The following is a 19618-nucleotide window of genomic DNA, read 5'->3' on the forward strand; positions in this document are numbered from 1 at the left end:
GAGCGACATGTTTATTATCAGTGTATAGATACTCCGTATTATTATACAGAGCAACATGTTTATTATCAGCGTATAGATACTCAGTATTATTATACAGAGCGACATGTTTATTATCAGTGTATAGATACTCAGTATTATTATACAGAGCAACATGTTTATTATCAGCGTATAGATACTCAGTATTATTATACAGAGCGACATGTTTATTATCAGTGTATAGATACTCTGTATTATTATACAGAGCGACATGTTTATTATCAGCGTATATATACTCAGTATTATTATACAGAGCGACATGTTTATTGTCAGCATATAGATACTCGGTATTATACAGAGCGACGTGTTTATTATCAGCGTATAGATACTCAGTATTATTATACAGAGCAACATGTTTATTATCAGTGTATAGATACTCAACATTATTATACAGACTAGGGACTACATTATTATGTGGATACTGTGGTGTATACCAGCAGTCCCCTCTAGGGGAGCTTTGCATAATGCACAGTTTGTCCCTAGCCAGCTCCTGTAGTAAGTGTGCAAGGCATGCTGGGATGGATACACCCCCTAGATTTGCTCTCTTCCCAGTGTGTGTATGGAGTTCGGCCATGTTGGGTGTATGTTACAGCAGGAATGTGTATATCAACAAAGGGATCGAACATAATATGTGACTTGTGATCAATAAATCCTGGCTGATTAATAGACGGTATGTTATTGTAAGTCAGCTATCAACAAACATAACAGGTACTCGGTATCATTATACAGAGCGACATGTTTATTATCAGCGTATAGATACTCAGTATTATTATACAGAGCGACATGTTTATTATCAGTGTATAGATACTCAGTATTATTATACAGAGCGACATGTTTATTATCAGTGTATAGATACTCAGTATTATTATACAGAGCGACATGTTTATTATCAGTGTATAGATACTCGGATCATTATACAGAGCAACATGTTTATTATCAGCGTATAGATACTAATGATTATTATACAGAGCGACATGTTTATTATCAGCGTACAGATACTCGGTATCATTATACAGAGCGACATGTTTATTATCAGTGTATAGATACTCCGTATTATTATACAGAGCAACATGTTTATTATGAGTGTATAGATACTCAGTATATTTATATAGAGCAACATGTTTATTATCAGCGTATAGATACTCAGTATTATTATACAGAGCAACATGTTTATAATCAGTGTATAGATACTCAGAATTATTATACAGAGCGACAGGTTTATTATCAGTGTATAGATACTCTGCATTATACAGAGCAACATGCTTATTATCAGCGTATAGATACTCAGTATTATTATACAGAGCGACATGTTTATTATCAGTGTATAGATACTCAGTATTACTATACAAAGAGACATGTTTATTATCAGTGTATAGATACTCAGTATTATTATACAGAGCGACATGTTTATTATCAGCGTATAGATACTCAGTATTATTATACAGAGCGACATGTTTATTATCAGCGTATAGATACTCAGTATATTTATATATAGCAACATGTTTATTATCAGCGTATAGATACTCATTATTATTATACAGAGCGACATGTTTATTATCAGTGTATAGATACTCTGTATTATTATACAGTGACATGTTAATTATCAGTGTATAGATACTCAGTATTATTATATAGTGCAACATGTTTATTATCAGCATATAGATACTCGGTATCATTATACAGAGCGACATGTTTATTATCAGTGTATAGATACTCCGTATTATACAGAGCGACATGTTTATTATCAGTGTATAGATACTCCGTATTATACAGAGCGACATGTTTATTATCAGTGTATAGATACTCCGTATTATACAGAGCGACATGTTTATTATCAGTGTATAAATACTCCGTATTATTATACAGAGCGACATGTTTATTATGAGTGTATAGATACTCAGTATATTTATATATAGCAACATGTTTATTATCAGCGTATAGATACTCAGAATTATACAGATCCACATATTTATTATCAGTGTATAGATACTCAGAATTATTATACAGAGCGACAGGTTTATTATCAGCGTATAGATACTCAGCATTACTATAAAGAGCGGCATGTTTATTATCAGTGCATAGATACTCCGCATTATACAGAGCGACATGTTTATTATCAGTGTATAGATACTCAGTATTATTATTCAGCGACATGTTTATTATCAGCGTATAGGTACTATGTATTATTATACAGAGCAACATGTTTATTATCAGTGTATAGATACTCTGTATTACTATACAAAGAGACATGTTTATTATCAGCGTATAGATACTCAGTATTATTATACAGAGCGACATGATTATTATCAGCGTATATATACTCAGTATTATTATACAGAGCGACATGTTTATTATCAGTGTATAGATACTCAGTATTATTATACAGAGCAACATGTTTATTATCAGCGTATAGATACTCAGTATTATTATACTGAGCTACATGTTTATTATCAGCGTATAGGTACTCAATATTATTATACAGACACGGGACTACATTATTATGTGGATACTGTGGTGTATACCAGCAGTCCCCTCTAGGGGAGCTTTGCATAATGCATAGTTTGTCCCTAACCAGCTCCTGTAGTAAGTGTGCAAGGCATGCTGGGATTGGCACACCCCTTAGATTTGCACTCTCTTCCCAGTGTGTGCATGGAGTTCGGCCATGTTGGGTGTATGTTACAGCAGGAATGTGTATATCAACAAAGGGATCGAACATAATATGTGACTTGTCATCAATAAATCCTGGCTGATTGATAGACGGTATGTTATTGTAAGTCAGCTATCATCAAACATAACAGGTACTCGGTATCATTATACAGAGCAACGTGTTTATTATCAGCGTATAGATACTCAGTATCATTATACAGAGCAACGTGTTTATTATCAGTGTATAGATACTCAGTATTACTATACAAAGAGACATGTTTATTATCAGCGTATAGATACTCAGTATTATTATACAGAGCGACATGATTATTATCAGCGTATAGATACTCAGTATGATTATACAGAGCGACATGTTTATTATCAGTGTATAGATACTCCGTATTATTATACAGAGCGACATGTTTATTATCAGTGTATAGATATACCATATTATACAGAGCGACATGTTTGTTATCAGTGTATAGATACTCTGTATTACTATAAATAGCTACATGTTTATCAGCGTATAGATACTCAGTATTATTATACAGAGTGACATGTTTGTTATCAGTGTATAGATACTCAGTATTATTATACAGAGCAACGTATTTATTATCAGTGTATAGATACTCAGTATTATTATACAGAGGGACATGTTTATTATCGGTGTATAGATACTCAGTATTATTATACAGAGCGACATGTTCATTATCAGCGTATAGATACTCAGTATTATTATACAGAGCGACGTATTTATTATCAGTGTATAGATACTCATTATTATTATACAGAGCGACATGTTTATTATCAGCGTATAGATACTCAGTATTATTATACAGAGCGACATGTTTATTATCAGCGTATAGATACTCAGTATTATTATACAGAGCGACATGTTTATTATCAGTGTATAGATACTCAGTATTATTATACAGAGCGACATGTTTATTATCAGTGTATAGGTACTCCGTATTATTATACAGAGCGACATGTTTATTATCAGTGTATAGATACTCAGTAGTATTATACAGAGCGACATGTTTATTATCAGTGTATAAATACTCAGTATTATTATACAGAGCGACATTTATTATCACTGTATAGATACTCAGTATTATTATACAAAGTGCCATTTATTATCACTGTCTAGATACTCAGTAATATGTTACAGAGCGACATGTTTATTATCAGTGGATAGATGCTCAGTATTATTATTAGGGATCGACCGATTATCGTTTTTACCGATATTATCGGCCGATATTCTGTATTTTCGACAATATCGGTATCGGCCAATAGAGATACCGATATTGACGATAATACCTCCTAGGACCGCTGGGCCCATTACAAGCCCGGTGGTCCTGGGGGGGGGGGGGGGGCGGCAGCAATCTGTTACTTACCTCCCAGTAGCTCCCTTCTGCTCCCTGTGTAAATCTCGCGAGACCCGTGGCTGCAGAGCGTTGCCACGGGTTACCATGGGAATGCTCCGCGCGGCATGCAGGCCGCTAGATTTACACTGGGGAGCTGGAGGAGCTGCTGGGAGGTAAGTAACAGCTTGCTGCCGCCCCCCCCCCACTGCTCAGCCCATACCACTGGACTACCAGGTATTGCTATAGCCCCCCTCCCTGGCCAGGCAACAAGCAGACAGGGGGGACTAAAAAATTAAATAATAAAACATATAAATATTAAAAATAAAATTAAAATAAAAAGTGCCCCCGCCCATTTTACACAAATTACCTCCCTACACACACACACCCACCCACCCACTGCATTCATTATATACACACACACCCACCCACTGCATTCATTATATATACACACACACACACACCCACTGCATTCATTATACACACACACACACATTATATACACACACACCCACTGCATTCATTATATATATATACATACACACACACACCCACTGCATTCATTATACACACACACACACACACACACACACACACACTGCATTCATTATATACACACACCCCCACTGCATTCATTATATACACACACACCCCACTGCATTCATTATACACACACCCCACTGCATTCATTATACACACACCCCACTGCATTCATTATATACACACACACCCCACTGCATTCATTATATACACACACACACACACCCACTGCATTCATTATACACACACACACACACACACACACACCCACTGCATTCATTATACACCCACTGCATTCATTATATACACACACACACACACACACACACGCCCACTGCATTCATTATATATATATACACACACACACACCCACTGCATTCATTATATATACACACACACACACCCACTGCATTCATTATATATACACACACACACACCCACTGCATTCATTATATATACACACACACACACACACACCCACTGCATTCATTATATATACACACACACACACACCCACTGCATTCATTATATATATATATATACACACACACACACACACACACACACACACACACACCCACTGCATTCATTATATATACACACACACTGCATTCATTATATATATATATATATATATATATATATATATATATATACACACACACACACACACACACACACACACACACACACACACACACTGCATTCATTATACACACACACACGCTGCATTCATTATATACACACACACACACTGCATTCATTATATACACACACACTGCATTCATTATATACACACACACACACACACACACACACACACTGCATTCATTATACACACACACACACTGCATTCATTATACACACACACACACACTGCATTCATTATACACACACACACACACACACTGCATTCATTATATACACACACACACACACTGCATTCATTATATACACACACACACACACACTGCATTCATTATATACACACACACACACACACACACACACACTGCATTCATTATATACACACACACACACACATACTGCATTCATTATATATATATACACACACACACACTGCATTCATTATATATATACACACACACGCTGCATTCATTATATACACACACACACACACACGCTGCATTCATTATATACACACACACACACGCTGCATTCATTATATATACACACACACACACTGCATTCATTATATATACACACACACACACTGCATTCATTATATATATACACACACACACTGCATTCATTATATACACACACACACACACACTGCATTCATTATATACACACACACACACTGCATTCATTATATATATACACACACACACACACACACACTGCATTCATTATATATACACACACACACACACACTGCATTCATTATATATACACACACACACACACACACACTGCATTCATTATATATACACACACACACACACACACACACTGCATTCATTATATACACACACACACACACACACACTGCATTCATTATATATATACACACACACACTGCATTCATTACACACACACACACACACTGCATTCATTACACACACACACACACACACTGCATTCATTATATACACACACACACACACACTGCATTCATTATATACACACACACACACACACACACTGCATTCATTATATACACACACACACACACACACACACACACACACACACACACACACACACTGCATTCATAAGCGCATAAGAGTGTGATCCGGGGGGTCTTAATCAAATAGGGGGCTAGATGTAAAAAGGAACGAGCCGAAGAAATTAAAAGGCTTGTAAAAAAATTGGATATATTGTAGTCTATGCATAAGCAATCTCCAACTGAAGAAAATTTTAAATGTTTATCGGCAAATAGATCTAAGCTGAGATCATTATTGACATGTGAGGCCCAAAGAGCGGTCCAGCTGACACAAAGTACAATCTACACACATGGGGATAAAAGTGGGAAATTCTTAGCTAAAGCCTTAAAAGTAAAGTTACAAAAAACATATATACCCAAAATGAAAGACACACAAGGTAAAATCTGTAATACTACGGAGGAAATAGCAAACACTTTTAGGAATTATTACAAAGACCTTTACAACTTAAAACCCCTTGAGAAGACCCCATATGAAGTTTTACACTGTGTGTCATACTCATACATGTAGTGCCACTGTTGTGATATTTATCATGATTACTAGGGAATTGCTCCCTATATTGGCTTCAATTGTTTAACCTGTAGCGTTATGTCTATTTATACACTACCTTTGCCAGTATATCTGCTGTACGGTACTATATCAGTGATCACTGTGATCAGAGGGCTCTTTGATCAGACTGACTTTTTTTTTTTAGGGTTATTTTTTTCAAAACTTAAAAATAACCCTTTCAGTACTGATCGCAGCTGCCTATACTGTGATCAGTACATTTATTTTATTTTTGAGGGTGGGTAGTGCGTGTTAGGCAGGTAGTTAATTAATTAGCCCCTTTCACTTAATTAATTTTTCCCCCTAGAATGGCACGTCGCTACTCAGCCGAGGAGGCGTATGCCATTCTGGCAGGCAGTGATAGTGACACTCTGCAAGACAGTGACACTATCACTGCCTCTGACATTGAGCCTCTGAGTGAGACCTCAAGTGATGGTGCCCCACCACCACTCACAAGAGGACGCTCAGAATGCCCAATGCCAGAGGGAGACTGGGTGCCTTCAAACATGATGGCACCAGAAATACCGCCGTTCACTGTTACACCTGGCATCACTGTAACAGTGGACGACTGCGAGCCAATTAGTTTTTTTGAGCTCTTTATGTCTAATGATGTATTTGAGCTCATGGCTCAGCAAACAAATTTGTTTGCTATGCAGTATCTCTCTGCACATCCGGGGTCCCATCATAATCGCAGGAATATGTGGAGACCCACGGATGTCGCAGAGATGAAGCGGTTTTGGGCTTTAACCCTAATGATGGGTATTGTTAAAAAGCCCAGTATCAGGTCCTACTGGAGCAAGCAATGCATCCTGGCTACACCTCTTTTCCTTTTGGTTATGCAGAGTGTAACGGAGCTCCGTGTACCCCGACCGAGTACCCTCCGTTGATGGATGCTCCTAGCGCTCTCAGAGGACTCCAAGCACTGCAGACGACACCACAACCACCGCAGGCTCCACAACCGCCGTAGCTTAACTGGAGCCGCGCCGTCTTCCTTCCACCCTGGATCGGCTTCTGTCCTCCAGGACCGTGTGGGGAAGACCTCTCCTCCAGGAGAGCGTATCTGGAACAAGCTCTTAAAAGAGCTAAGTGATTAAGAGCTCAGGGGAATATGCAGAGCATAGCAATCCCCAGTGTGATATAGCAGTTCCCTCCAATAACGAGACACGGCTACGTATTGAGGGTCAGAAGAGGTCTGAGGACTGGAACACCCAGCCTGCTTTTTATTAGGATCAGGTACATACCGGACACTCCCATGGGGAGGATGAAATTGACCAATCACATGCATGGTAACACCCCCACGTCTCCTCCCCTCAGATAAGCACATAACCCAATTAAAACATACATTATTTTACCCAAGTTCTGGATGTACCCCAAAACCAGGGGGTACAGCTTTAAATCTGGTATCCCCAAATAGCCCTTGTTCAGGGGAACAGTCTGTCCAAAAATCAGCCCATTCGGATGGATGGTTCGGGAGATACAGGGCTCCAAAGTTTTGACCGACCGCACAGACCAACTAGCCGAAAATAGTTCCATGAGTTTTGGCCTTGCGGTCGGTCTCCGTTCGCACAGTAAAATAGACGAAATTCTTGCCATCCATTCGCATCTTTGTGGTCGCTAGAATCCCCATACTAAGTTAAGTATAACTACCGAACGGCCGGTCGTTCGGTAGTTTCCGTGCGAAGTTCTGGATGTCTGGAGGTCTTAGCGGTATTCGCCTGTTTGTGCTTCCGTTTTCAGTTCCATGCGTTCACAGGCAAACACCGCTGTTCGCACGCAAGATGGCCGCGAACACGTGGAAAAGTCCCGAAATGGCGGCCACCTATTCAGAGCACAAAGAATTCGCATGAAATCATACGAACGGCTGTATTCTCCAGTAATGGCATTCTCATGTAATATATTCGCCTAAATCCCCTGGCTGTTAGGTTATATTAGCAGTCCAAACCCACAGCATAGATAAAGGGAAAAAGACAGTCTAATACAAGTCCATATGCCTGAATACAGGGTTTGCAGTGCAATATAGTCCAGGACCATAGTCGCAGGGGAGGAGGCGGGCAAGCAGGCCTCTCCAGGACAAAGTGGCGAAGGGCACCTCGTCACACAGAGGGATCGCTATCTGCGACTGCTGCGATTCCTTCATTTTAATGACAACTCACTGTGTCCCCCTAGAAATGACCCACTGTTTGACAGGCTCTATAAAATTCGGCCCTTTATCCAACTCCTGTCAGACAGATTTTCTGAAAATTATATCCCCGAGAAAGATATTTCAATTGACGAGTCCCTTATGAAATTCAAAGGTCGACTGCTATTAAAGCAATACATTCCCTCTAAGCGGTCCCGATATGGCGTTAAATTTTATAAATGATGCGAATCCTGTACTGGTTACACATGGGCGTTTCGCATTTACCAGGGGAAGGATAGCCATCTTGACCCACCAGGGTGCCCTGATTCTGTGGGTACAAGTGGCAAGATTGTTTGGGATCTAATCCTTCCCTTGTTAAATAAGGGATAGGCTATGGGTTGACAATTATTATACCAGTGTACCGTTATTTAAAAATTTATATTACTTTGAAACCCTAGCCTGTGGCACAGTGAGAGAATCGCAGGGGTTTCCCCCAAACCCTGGCAAGAGGCAGAAGTAGTAGAGGTTCCTATTCAGCTCTCTGCCAGGATGAGTTGCTTGCCCTTCGTTTCACAGATAGGAAGGATGTATACATGCTGTCTACAATGCATGACGAAAGTACAGTGCCAGTGTCTGTGAGAGGTAGCACTGAGCGTCTGGAAAAGCCGAAGTGCATTGTAGACTACAGCAAGTTTATGGGGGGAGTAGACTTGACTGACCAATGCATACAGCCCTATCTAGTGAACCGGAAAAGTAGGACCTGGTACAAGAAAATTGCAATCTACGTGACCCAGATTGCAATTTTCAATGCCTATGTCCTCTATAAAAAAAGAGGTCATAGGTAAGCCCTGCCCTTTCATAGACTTCACTCTTAGCCTTTTGTCTCATTTATTATTTACCCAGCCCCCCAATCCCACTTTGGGATCAGAAGATCTCCAAAGACTTTGTGGCAAACACTTCCCTTCCCGAATCCCTGCCACCGCCCGTAAAATAAATACCCAAAAAAGGTGCCGTGTTTGCTACACAAAAGGAGTCCGAAAGGACTCTAGTTATTATTGCCCAACCTGCCCATCTCAACCCGGCCTCTGCATAGCAGACTGTTTCAAAGTCTACCATATAGAGCTGAACTTCTAAATCACTCTGTATGGGACTTTGGCAGTTTGCTTGATTTCCCTGGATTACTGACCTCGGCTTGTCCTGACTATGCTTTGTTAGCTGCCTGTACCGACCCATTGGCTTGCTTTACCAACTACTCTTACTTCTGGATTCCCCTGACCTTGGCCTGTCCCTGTTTACGCTAGCCATTCTAAAGTGGCTACACCAAACAACTCAAATTACTACAATTGTAGTATTTGAAATGTGCCTTCACAAAAAAAAGCAAAAAACTAATCACAGGGTTAATGCTACAGTATCTGAGTCAAAGATCTATCTGCCTCTCTCTGCCTTCAGATCAAAGTGTATGTGGGGGTACTGTTCTATTCCTGTGGTATAATAAAAACCTTGAAACATTTTACATGTGTTGTATTCAGAAGACCGTGTTCAATCAAAATACTGAGGTTTTAGTGCACTAACTAATACCAGGATTATGACATTTCTAGTGAAAATCCAATTTATGTGATTAAAAAGACAAAACTAAAAGTAGAAATTGCTACATGGGCCCAGCATTTCTGTTAAAATGGCTAGACCAAACATCTCAAGGTCTGCATTTTGTTGTACTCTGGGTTGCCTACTTTTGAAAATGGTATGCCATAACGGTGGAAATTTTATTACCCAGGCTGCCATGCTCTCTGAATTGCCACATAGGCCCAGAATATCACTTTGCCAAATTTCCAACTTTGAAATCTAATATTTTGTCCCCGTGACTACCCCCCAAAAAACTAAAAATCTGGTACATGGGGGTACTGTTATATTTAGGAGACAATGTTATAGTGAGGCTTTGTTCCAAGAACTCATACCAGGAATAGGAAATGTCCTGTGAAAAGTGAGTTCATGTGTGGAAAAAAAATCACAAATAAATCTATTATCGTTATGTGGGCCCTTCATTTCTGATAAAGTGGTTAGACCAAACATCTTAAAATGCACCATTTGAAATACTCTGGGTTGCCTACTTTTGAAAATGGTATGCCATAATAGTGGAAATGTTATTACCCAGGCTGCCATGCTCTCTCAAAGGCAAGATAGGCCCAGAAAATCGCTTTGCCAATTTTCAATGTTGAAAACCAAAAATGGACAGGCGGATATTTGACCCTGTAACTTTTCAAAACCCCATAAAACCTATACATGGGGGGTACCATGGCGCTCGTGAGACATCACTGAACAGAACTAGGAGTGTTTCAGGGCAGTAAACTATATACTAACAATAATATTATCAGTGAAAGTACAGATTTTATGTGAAAAATGAAAAAAAAAAAAAAACAAACGCTAACTTTGGCTAGGGTTTGTGCCCAAGTGGCTACTACAAAAGACTGGGCATACCCCATTTTGAATACCCTGGGATGTCTACTTTTTCAAATGGTATGCCATGATGGGGGTAATTTTCATTTCTGGGCTGCTATATGTCTCAAAGGCAACCTAGGCCACGCAAACCAAATTTCTATGTAGAAAATAAAATAATGGACAAGCCGTATATTTGACCCTATAACTTTCCAAAACCCCAAAAAACCTAAACATGGGGGTTACTGTTTTAATCGTGAGACATTTCTGAATACAAATATTATGTTTTATTGCAGGAAAACCGAACAGTATTCTGACATTAACAGTTAAATTGCCATGCTGAAATTGAAAAATAACAAGATTTCTTTAATTTTTCAAGTTTTTTAGATTTTATTCATATAAAATGGAGTTCCATATGTGAATGTTTGTTGTAGTCGGGGACAAAAGCCGTAAACATGATAAGTTAGATATATGAGCAAGTCGGTTGTAGTGTGCCGAAACCGACGTATCGGGTAGGCCTGTAATAAAAGAGGGCCCACCTGTAATAGTAATATGTAGAAGGGGAGAGGTGGGAGGGATGAACCAGGCAGCATCAGCCCTGTGGTGTAGGGGGCCTGAGTTTAAATAGCCGGGTAACCCCTCCCACAACTTCAGGCTACGCCTTCCAATTTGTAGTCGGGGACAAAAGCCGTAAACATGATAAGTTAGATATATGAGCAAGTCGGTTGTAGTGTGCCGAAACCGACGTATCGGGTAGGCCTGTAATAAAAGAGGGCAAAAAGTTGAATAAGATACCTTATTACACATCTTTACGTTGCAAGATTCATAACGGCTTGTCCTACTCAAATCTAGCTCTGGTTGTGGTATGTATCTAGTATTATACTGTGGATTTCCAGCGTCCTAATGTTTATGGTGTGAGCAGGGAAATTTTTCTGGAAGCAGCTGATGCTGCCCTGATTCTGGAGGAATGTCCCGAAAAGGCATTGGGGTTGAGTCCCCGCCTAGTTAAGAGGGTTCTGAGGTACATTATGAATTTAGCTGTAGTGAGTGGTTTGCCCTGCAGTTAAATAGGGGCATATTGAGATTTGGTCCTGTGAGTGATAACCTGTAAAGGTCTGACATTTTGACCGGCACCTTATTGCCCGTAGGATTGTCCCTACGTATTACATATGGCAAGAGGATGTGAACTGTTTGGTACCAGGATGGGCACTTAAGACATGGTGTAGCCAGCCAGGTAAGTTTTGTAGTGTTACGAGAGATTTTATAAATTGTGTGGGCAAAAAGGAGAGGAGTGTCGCAATGGTGACTAGTGAACGAATATCGGTTTTATGGTAATCGGTGGTAAACTTGTTGTAAAGGTGAAATGTCTATTGTATGCTTGTGATGTATAATCAGAGAGGGCAGCTCAATCCAGAAATCTGCCAAATGCCATGAGGCGAGTTAGTGCAGTATTAAGCCATGGAATGTGGGTATAGCCAGCTGCTTTATTGTCAGAAAATCACTTGACTTCCCCTATCCGATCATACCTCCCCAGGCCTTGTAGGCGGCCACTATGGGGCAGATTCCAAAGAAATGTTGACGAGGAATAGAAATTCTTTTTTTTTTTTTTTTTTTTTTAAGAGTCTCAACTGGCCAGGCAACTCAGAACCAAAAGTCACCAAATTGGCTGTGAAATCAGTGTGTGCAGACGCATTGGTCCATGTAACTGGGAAATGATGAGAAATGGCGGGAATAACCTGGACCCCAATTCAATGTGGTATGAACCTGAGCCATATGTGTAGGTCTGCTTACAACTAGTGCCAGAATGCAACTGTCGGTGGGAAGAAGACTCAGCGGTCGGGAAATAAATGTGCAGAATAATTCTCATGGCAAACCTCAATGTGCCCAGTAGGACTGTAGATCCATTCTCCCCCCACCCTCCCCGCTTGTTCTTCAGAAGGAAAGGTTCCCAGGACTCCGATGCGCTGTACCTTCTCTGTAGGTGGACATGTTCTGTAGCTTATTAGTGTCAAGATGAATGCCTAAGAAGGTCAGTTTGTGAAAGTGGAACCCATAGTGAGGAAAAGTGCCATTGTCTTGTGAATACTAACCAAAGCGGAGTGAGGGTGTTCTATCATGAGGAAGTTATCTAAGATAACCGGTGACTGCAGGACATTCGCTAATATTGAGTGTTAGTCAACATAGTGTGTTAGAAAATAAGATAAACAGCTTGGGGTTACTCTTTGCTCTAAAAGTTACACGTGTGGGAAATTCATGACAATCCCTCCATAAAATGCCATTAACATGCCCTTGGGATGGCTGAATAGGTAGAAGCTTGGAGGCATAGGAAATGTCTGTCTTGCCCACCCAAGCTCTGGTCAACCCCTTTGGCATAGTGCTGGGAGAATTCCTTAGAGGAAATCAATGAGTTGAGGCTAGGGGTGGGTAATTAATATGGTTGAATACCTTCTTAAGCAACGTGATTGTGTTGCGGGGTCTATTAATGCAGACAGAAGGTTCTGACATTCGTGAATGCCGGACAGGAGTGTGACCAGACCTGTGTGGAACTGGTGTGTGGAAACCTTGATGTAGAAGTCGACTGAGTGACAGAAAGGCTGTGCTTAGAGGTAAAACTCCAGGTTGTTGATGCAAACCTTCTCTATGGTGAGGAGAAGTAGAGCCACTTACATCACAAAAGTCTGAAGGCTAGGATGAATTCTGGGATAGTGAGTTTCTGATTGAGTCTGGGATTCTGGTGTATAGAACGACGTACAGATCATCGTAGTAGTAAGACTTGTACTCTAAGACATCGTGGGAGGCAATCAGTAAGGAGACTAAATTAACCTTTCCAGATGTCTTTGCGTATGGTCAGGGACACAAAGTATGAGGGAGTAATAATGTAAACCGATGTGCTAAGGGAGGGATTTGAAAGGATAACATAACCATGAGAGGGATTTGGGAGTCCTGTGGCTGGGATGTGCATCAGTGCCTGTGGAGATTCCAGTCTCTGTAGTCCATCGTTGATGTTATGTATGGAGGCAAGTAGAGTGGATATCAACGGTTTGACTTCATGTGATTTGGACTAGTGGGCAGGGGCCACTGAAAGGTGTGGCAAGAATGTTGGCCTCTTGGGGACTGTAAAAAGAGTCAATATAAGAGGCCATGCTGGGTGAGGCCCTAACTCGTAACCTGGAGAGGTTGATGTGAGGCGTTAGCTATGTGTTGGGCCGAGGGGCGTGTACCTCCATATGCGGATGAAGATGGGTGTTGGCCTCACGGAACTGATAATGATGAGGCTAGTTACTGGCATAGCTGGGTACCAGGCCGATAGCTGACATAGCGGATCCGAGAATGGGACGGGTAATGGGTAGTAGCGAGGTGGGTAAACATACCTTGCTTGGGGTAGAATGTGGTTTCCTTGCCAGAGGAATGAGATATTGGAGAACCTACAGGGAAATGATGGTGGGAGGCAAGTTGGAACTGGAATTGGGCTTGACTTACTGTGAACGAAATACGCCTGTATAATCGGGGTGGTTGTTCTTGAGGCTGGTCTATGAATAGGTAACCTGAGGACATAGAATGGTGGGTACAAGATTCATAGGACATAAATCAAATATCCCTATAAGTGAGTAGGGTGAGGATCCTAGGCCATTACCAGAGACCATGGGGAGTGTTTAACCAATACTGCGACAATAATGGGGGATAGGCAGAGTCATGAGTGACCGCTAATTGGTCCTGTGACTTCTTAAGCTAAAATACATATAGGGGGATATGGAATACCAAGCTATGATGGCAGTTTTGAGCTATCCCGGTAGGACTTAGAATATTTAATTATGGTCGTGCCAGCATGGGAAGGAGGGTGTATGTGTGGGGAATTAAGGATCCCCGGGCGTGGGCCTGTGTACGGCCTGGCAAAGGAATTGCGTGCCAGCGTTGGCTGATGTAACATAGAACAGTTAGAGTGGAGTTGCTGTAGGTTTAGTGATACAAGGGTCGGTTAGGATGATGAACTTGCTTGAGTAGAATATAGCAGCAATGAGTAAATAACCTTTAGTGCATAATACGTGATTATTTTGACGTAGAGTCAGGGGGAACATATGATGGTATGGTAAAGCCTGGTACACTAGGGTTTGTCCCAGGGAACATGACGATACATATGAACATAGGAGTGTGGCGTGTTACAAAAAAGGTTTAGCGAATAGGTGATCGTCCTCCAAATAAGTAATATTCCTATCGTGGGAGCAAGTATACAGATTGGCCATAACACATGGTAACAAATGTGAACGTGATGACTGCCTCAGAACAGTACCAGGTCCATAAGTGATAGAATAAGACATATGCGATATATGATGGTAATGCTATATATGTAGTGAATATTAAATGCTTACCAGAGCTGAATTGGTAATGGGAAACTGACAATATCCATGCACAATCGTAAATAATAACAAGAAACATAGCAAATATAACAGAACTACAGGGGGCATGTAAGGATAACTAGTAGCAGGCTAAAGAACCTGGACATTTCATGTATCAGGGAACAGTGTAAAACTAACGAATTGGTACTATGATTGTGGTGGCCGTTGATGGAAGCATGGAATGGAAGATGGAAGCATGTAATTGAGATAGACTGGAGACTAGTTCGGTAGAAATTTGACGAAAAGAAACTAGCGAATAGGAATGGAACAAAGAGCAGGCAGGAGTAGGTGAACTGACTTAAGTCCTGAACGGGAAAAAGTCCAGAATATACGGTATGTAAAAACGTAAACGTGTGAACAATTGTGTGTTCATGGATTTGGCCCGTACAGGCAGACTCACGGTTCGTGGATTTGACTGGTACAGGAAACAAACGAGAGGTCAGCTATGTGGCTGGAAAGTACCCAGACTTGGTGGACACGGAGGTTTGGTCCAGGAAAAGGCCCGATAAGCCGGTAAGGGGTCTCATAGAGCCAGCGGGAACGAACAGCCAGTTCTGGAGAGGAGGTGAGTAGTCTGACTGCGTGTGGCTGGAACAGCGTGATGGGAGTTGTTGGAGCAGGGAAAACTTGGTCCGATCAGCGTGGGAGTCAATGACCGCATGTGGCTGGAACAGCGTGATGGGAGTTGTTGGAGCTGGGAGAACTTGGTCCGATCGGCGTGGGAGTCTGACCGCATGTGGCTGGAACAGCATGATGGGAGTTGTTGGAGCTGGGAGAACTTGGTCCGATCGGCGTGGGAGTCTGACCGCATGTGGCTGGAACAGCGTGATGGGAGTTGTTGGAGCAGGGAGAACTTGTCCAATCGGCTTGGGAGACTTTGACCGCATGTGGCTGGAACAGCGTGATGGGAGTTGTTGGACCAGGGAGAACTTGGTCCAATCATCGTGGGAGTCTCTTACTGCATGTGGCTGGAACAGCATGATGGGAGTTGTTGGAGCAGAGAGAACTTGGTCCGATCGTCCTGGGAGTCTCTGACCGCATGCGGCTGGAACAGCGTGATGGGAGTTGTTGGAGCAGGGAGAACTTGGACCAATCAGCGTGGAGTCTCTGACCGCATGTGGCTGGAACAGCAGGATGGGAGTTGTTGGAGCAGGGAAAAACTTGGTCCGATTGGCATGGGAGCCACAGTAGGCCCAGACCAGCTTGTTTGGAGTTTTAGGCAGTCTGTGTTGATGACCTTTGAACCGGAAGTAGTCATGAACCAGGCAGCATCAGCCCTGTGGTGTAGGGGGCCTGAGTTTAAATAGCCGGGTAACCCCTCCCACAACTTCAGGCTACGCCTTCCAATATATGAAATGAAAGCTCTGTTTCCCCTGAACAAAATGATATATAATAAGTGTGGGTGCACTTAGTATGAAAGAGGTAAATTATTGTTGAACAGACATATAGTAAAATTCTGTGGTTTGTTTACATTTTTTTTGAATCACAACTTGTACATTTGGCTGCGGTGTTAAGGGGTTAAAGATCTTCAGTTTGCTACATTTAATATACCTCCCCCCTTTTTGGTCATAGTTATTTTCTACTACTTATGGCAATTTTGCCACATACAGGGTGGGATCAGATACTAGTCTATTACCAGCATGATACCAGGGACTCCTTCCCCCAAATCTCCTACAGCTGCTTAGACAGTTCATTTAACATTTATACTGCTGCCTATTTAGACGGCAGGCCTCTTTCCTGCAATGTTGCAAACGTATTCTGGTAGATCTTTGCACATATATTTTTTGTGCACTTGATATACTCTTTGTTCTAATTATAGAGTTTATTTACTTTTGTATTTAGAGATCTTCAGTTTGCTACATTTAATGTATCTCCCCCCTTTTGGTCATAGTTACTTGCTACTATTTATGGCAATTCTGCCACACACATACTTATAGCATTTCTTCTGCCCATATTACTATTATTTTTGGTCGATTCTATCCTATTAGATCCTAATTTTATTACTTGTTTGTTTAGTATTTGTGTGTTTCTCCCCCAAGAGGGATTAATAAAGAGTTTTTCGTTTTTTGCTCTCTGCGCTCCACTTGTATATTTATTATTGCAGAGTAGTTTTTTTCACATAAGGATACAAGGTATTTTTGGGAGGCAGATGGTCTTTAATCTGCAACCCATTAGTCCTATTTTTTCTTAGCTTTATAAGATAATTCCCTTAAAGCATACGAATCCCCAAACATCAGCTGAAGTCTAGAAGAAGGGTACAACAGAACTGGCTTTAATGATCACACACAGGCTTTTATGCAAGTCCCCATGCAAGGGGACATCCCACAGGGAGGGACACAGTATAACCAATCAGTTGCAGTAAAATCTTAAAAAAACAAACACACTACACAAATACACAATGCATCCACTACACAAACACACACAGCTCCCCTATCTAAGCACACTGCATCCACTACATGTGGCATGTATATTTTGTGCGTTCACCTATAGAAATAGTTTATTTTTTCAAAATGGTAAATGTACAGAATATCGGCAAGTTATCGGCTATCGGCCTGAAAGTTCACAGATTATCGGTATCCGCTCTAAAAATTCAATATCGGTCGATCCCTACCAAAAGCACCAAAGCCTGGTTCAATGACCATGGGATTACTGTGCTTGATTGGTGTGGCGAAACCAGCTTCGCCACTGTGAACTGGAGAGGCCTGGCTGCTGGCCTCCTGCCCGCTGACTATGGCCCCTGGACGTGTTGCACTTTAGAAACTATATTTGGGCAGGTAATAATTTGTATTGCTGCTGCTGGCCCTTTAAAAGCAGCGATGGACATATTGGAACTTTTGGGACTACTGTACCTTTAAGACTGTGGAGCGTAGTACAGTAATCCTGCCTTTAATACTTTAATGTCATGTATGTATTGTTGTATGCAGTTAACCTGGGTTATATATATGTACAGCATTCACCTGATTGTTCGGTAGAATCACTCCATTCATTGTATTGAGGAAACTACCGAACAACCAGACCACCCAGGAATAAGTGTGCCTCCAATTACCGTTTGCAACAATGTTGCAAATGGGTAATTGGCAATCAGTGCAGTGTGGTCTTTGTCCTCTGGGTGGCCGCCATTCGGGAAACAAACACGTGGCGGCGGCCATCTTAAACTACCGAACAGCGGTGTTTTGCCGTCGAGTGTCTGGAACTAAAATCGGACACTTGACTAGGCAAACACCGCTGAGACCTCCATACTTCCAGAAATTCGTATAGAAACTACCGAATGACCCGCCGTTCGGTAGAAAGAACCCCACAATCAAGGGAATTCATTCAAACCCTCTCCAGGCTCTATAACACAGGCAATTCGTCTGTTTTCATTCCCTTGTTTGTGACCGACCGCAGGGCCAAAATGCATGGAACTGTTTTCGGATACTTTACCCATGCGGTCGGTCAAATCTTTGGAACCTCATATCTCCCGAACCATTCATCCGAATGACCTGATTCTTGGATATGTTGTCCCCCTGAATAAGGGCTATCAGGGGATACCTGTTTTGGAGGTGTAGCATATGTATTTGGGGTACATCCAGGAATTGGGGAAAAGGGTGTACGGTATAATTATGTTAAGTGCTAATCTAAGGGGAGGAAATGTGGGGGAGGTACATCCATGTGATTGGTTAAATTCATCCTCCCCCTGGGAGTTTCCTGTATGTACTTGTTTGTAATAAAAGCCAGACTGGGTGTCCCAGTCCAGAGTCTTGCTTAACCCTCAAAGCGATGTGTCGTCTCGGTCTTTGGGGGAATGGGATTGTATGCTGACTGCCAAGAGTGTAAGCCGATGTCTGCTTTTCTTGTTAAGCTGTTCCAGTG

At 41.4% G+C, this 19618-nt stretch overlaps 1 pseudogene; it reads left to right on the forward strand.

The window, feature by feature from the left end:
- The first annotated feature begins 609 nt into the window (after positions 1 to 609).
- LOC134568417 (zinc finger protein 850-like) overlaps positions 610 to 19618 on the forward strand; it is a 181360-nt pseudogene continuing 162351 nt past the window's right edge.

This window comes from Pelobates fuscus, chromosome 7 (assembly GCF_036172605.1).
Source record: "Pelobates fuscus isolate aPelFus1 chromosome 7, aPelFus1.pri, whole genome shotgun sequence".
Lineage (NCBI taxonomy): Eukaryota > Metazoa > Chordata > Amphibia > Anura > Pelobatidae > Pelobates > Pelobates fuscus.